Below are 4454 nucleotides of genomic sequence, written 5' to 3' on the forward strand. Positions count from 1 at the left end.
TTAAATTAATACTTTGTAGCACCACCTTTTGCTACGATTACAGCTGTAAGTCGCTTGGGGTATGTCTCTATCAGTTTTGCACATCGAGAGACTGAAATTTTTTTTCCCATTGCAAAACAGCTCGAGCTCAGTGAGGTTGGATGGAGTGCATTTGTGAACAGCAGTTTTCAGTTCTTTCCACAGATTCTCGATTGGATTCAGGTCTGGACTTTGACTTGGCCATTCTAACACCTGGATATGTTTATTTTTTAACCATTCCATTGTAGATTTTGCTTTATGTTTTGGATCATTGTCTTGTTGGAAGACAAATCTCCGTCCCAGTCTCAGGTCTTTTGCAGACTCCATCAGGTTTTCTTCCAGAATGGTCCTGTATTTGGCTCCATCCATCTTCCCATCAATTTTAACCATCTTCCCTGTCCCTGCTGAAGAAAAGCAGGCCCAAACCATGATGCTGCCACCACCATGTTTGACAGTGGGGATGATGTGTTCAGGGTGATGAGCTGTGCTGCTTTTACGCCAAACATAACGTTTTGCATTGTTGCCAAAAAGTTCAATTTTGGTTTCATCTGACAAGAGCACCTTCTTCCACAGTTTTATATCTTTATGTTTGAAGCCTGAAATGTGGCAAAAGGTCGCAAAGTTCAAGGGGCCGAATACTTTCGCAAGGCACTGTATGTAAATATTTGTATGAACATAACAAGATTCAACCCTGAACAAAGGGGGGGGGTCAATATCAAAAGTAACAATCACTATCTGGTGTGGCTACCAGCTGCATTAAGTACTGCAGTGCATCTCCTCCTCATGGACTGCACCAGATTTGCCAGTTCTTGCTGTGAGATGTTACCCCACTCTTCCACCAAGGCACCTGCAAGTTCCCGGACATTTCTGGGGGAATGGCCCTGGCCCTAGCCCTCACCCTCCGATCCAACAGGTCCCATACTTGCTCAATGGGACTGAGATCTGGGCTCTTTGCTGGCCATGGCAGAACACTGACATTCCTGTCTTGCAGGAAATCACACACAGAATGAGCAGTATGGCTGGTGGCATTGTCATGCTGGAGGGTCATGTCAGGATCAGCCTGCAGGAAGGGTACCACATGAGGGAGGAGGATGTCTTCCCTGTAACGCACAGCGTTGAGATTGCCTGCAATGACAACAAGCTCAGTCCGATGATGTTGTGACACACCGCCCCAGACCATGACGGACCATCCACCTCCAAATCAATCCCGCTCCAAAGTACAGGCCTCGGTGTAACGCCTATTCGATAAACGCGTATCTGACCATCACCCCTGGTGAGACAAGACTGCGACTCGTCAGTGAAGAGCACTTTTGGTCCAGCAACGGTGGGTTTGTGCCCATAGGCGACGTTGTTGCCTGTGATGTCTGGTGAGGACCTGCCTTACAACAGGCCTACAAGCCCTCAGTCCAGCCTCTCTCAGCCTATTGCGGACAGTCTGAGCACTGATGGAGGAATTGTGCGTTCCTGATGCAACTCGGGCAGTTGTTGATGCCATCCTATACCTGTGTGATGTTCGGATGTACCGATCCTGTGCAGGTGTTGTTACACATGATCTGCCACTGCGAGGATGATCAGCTGTCCATCCTGTCTCCCTGTAGCGCTGTTTTAGGCGTCTCACAGTACGGACATTGCAAATTATTGCCCTGGCCACATCTGCAGTCCTCATGCCTCCTTCCATTATGCCTAAGACACGTTCACGCAGATGAGCAGGGACCCTGGGCAAATTTCTTATGGTATTTTTCAGAGTCAGTAGAAAGGCCTCTTCAGTGTCCTAAGTTTTCATTACTGTGACCTTAATTGCCTACCGTCTGTAAGCTGTTAGTGTCTTAATGACCGTTCCACAGGTGCATGTTCATTAATTGTTTATGGTTCATTGAAAAAGCATGGGAAACAGTGTTTAAACCCTTTACAGTGAAGATCTTTGAAGTTATTTGGATTTTTATGAATTATCTTTGAAAGACAGTGTCCTGAAAAAGGGAAGTTTCTTTTTTTGCTGAGTTTATAAAGGTTTAATGATTCCCAAAAAGACAATAAATATATTTTGACTTATTATTTAGTTACTTCTGTCTTTAAATTAGTAATTATATTATGTAATTTAAAATGAAAAACACATTATTTCTTTGCATAATGATGATAATCAAGTGTCTCATTTTGGGTAAGATTCACAGTAATTTCACTAAATCTAGATAAAAAGCCATTATCTTACTTCTGTACTATTATAATGTTACCTGCCTCATGCTTAAGAATTATTTTGACATTTTGTCCAAGACAACACCTTTTTTTTTTCCTTTCATTTATTGGCGTCACCCCATTGGACATTATGTTCCACCAATGGACAATACACCGTTTCAGACCACATAAAAATGCTTCTAAACATCCATTCTAAACATCCTTGAAAGATTCCACTACTGTTATTTGTCATCACTACCTCCCCGAATCGGGAGTGGATCTTTTGCATGCCTGCTGCCTTCCTTGGATGTGGTAGCCGTTTCTCAGGCTCCCTCTCCGGAATCGAACCCCAATTCCCTGTTATCCGTGGTCACCATGGTAGGCACAGAAACTACCATTGAGAGTTGATAGGCCAGACGTTCGAATGAGACGCCAGTGCCACGAAGGGTCACCAACAGCGTCCAGGGCCACCGACAGCACCCCGTATGGACTTTGGGTCTACTAAATGCACATGTCCCCGAAGGTCAGCACTTGTTGGCATATCTTAGCACAATAATTGCCACAGCTATCCAGGTAACATTGGAGCAATAAATGGAACCATAACTGATTTAATGAACCATTCACAGATTCACTGAACCAACCGTGTGTAAAAGACTTAGAGCAGGGGGACAGTCTTTAGAAGAGGCATGGCAGATAAGAGAATTATGTCCTCCAGGTACATCACCCAATTTAATTATATTACTCTGTCTGCAAACCAGAATTTGTAAGATCCTGGTCGAATGAAACAGACGGAGGCCCAGCTAAATGGTCAAAAGGTTTATTCACGGAACGTTCTACCCTCAAGAATACAAAACAATTCATTTTATACTGACTTTTCACGCCCACACATACACACAAACATATGCACACACATAGACACACACATTTTATTATCCAATAGCCCACAAAGTGTCCTATCCCATCCCCCTTTGATACTTGGCTCCGCCCCTGTATCAATATTGCCGCAAATCTTGTACGATCGTCTGTGGTGGAAGAAGGTGAGGACCAAAGCGCAGCGTGGTAGGTGTTCATGTTTTTTAATAAAGTAATGAACACTGAACAAAACAATAAACGTGAAGTAATCAAACCGAAACAGTCCCGTGTGGCACAAACACTAACACGGAAAATAAACACCCACAACTCAAAAGTGAAACCAGGCTACCTAAGTATGATTCTCAATCAGGGACAATGATTGACAGCTGCCTCTGATTGAGAACCATAAAAGGCTCAACACAGAAAATCCCAAATTATAGAAAAAGAACATAGAAAACCCACCCAACTCACGCCCTGACCATACTAAAACAAAGACATAATAAAAAAACTAAGGTCAGAACGTGACAGTACCCCCTCCCCCAAAGGTGCGGACTCCGGCCGCAAAACCTAAACCTATAGGGGAGGGTCTGGGTGGGTGTCTGTCCGCAGTGGCGGCTCTGGCGCAGGACGTGGACCCCAATCCACCATAGTCCTTCTCCGCCTCTCTACCCGCCTCCGTGGTCTCTTTATGGACGGGAGATTCTGGCAGCTCAGGACAGACGGGAGACTCTGGCAGCGCTGGGCAGGAGGAAGGCTCTGGCAGCGCTGGACAGGCGGGAGCACCTGTAGGAAGGAGATGGAGAGACAGCCTGGTGCGGGGGCTGCCACCGGAGGGCTGGTGCGTGGAGGTGGCACTGGATAGACCGGACCGTGAAGGCGCACTGGAGCTCTCGAGCACCGAGCCTGCCCAATCTTACCTGGTTGAATGCTCCCCGTAGCTAGGCCAGTGCGGTGAGGTGGAATAGACCGCACTGGGCTGTGCTGGCAAACCAGTGCGTCTCCTCGGGCGGGGTACATGGCACCAGCCTTATGCATGGTGCATAAGGCTGGTGCCATGTACCCGCCCCCGAGGAGACGCACTGGAGACCAGATGCGCAGAGCCGTCTTCATGGCACCTGGTGTCCACTCTAGCCCGGCCGATACGAGGCGCTGCAATGTACCGCACCGGGCAATGCACACACACAGGGGACACCGTGCGCCTCACGGCATAACACGGTGCCTGCCCGGTCCCTCTCTCTCCACGGTAAGCATGGGGAGTTGGCTCAGGTCTCCTACCTGACTTAGCCACACTCCCGTGTGCCTCCCGATACATTTTTGGGGCTGCCTCTCGGGCTTCCAACTGCGCCGCCGTGCTGCCTCCTCATACCACCGCCTCTCGGCTTTCGCTGCCTCCAGCTCAGCCTTGGGAGGCGATA

The sequence above is a fragment of the Oncorhynchus tshawytscha genome, linkage group LG15 (assembly GCF_018296145.1).
Source record: "Oncorhynchus tshawytscha isolate Ot180627B linkage group LG15, Otsh_v2.0, whole genome shotgun sequence".
NCBI lineage: Eukaryota > Metazoa > Chordata > Actinopteri > Salmoniformes > Salmonidae > Oncorhynchus > Oncorhynchus tshawytscha.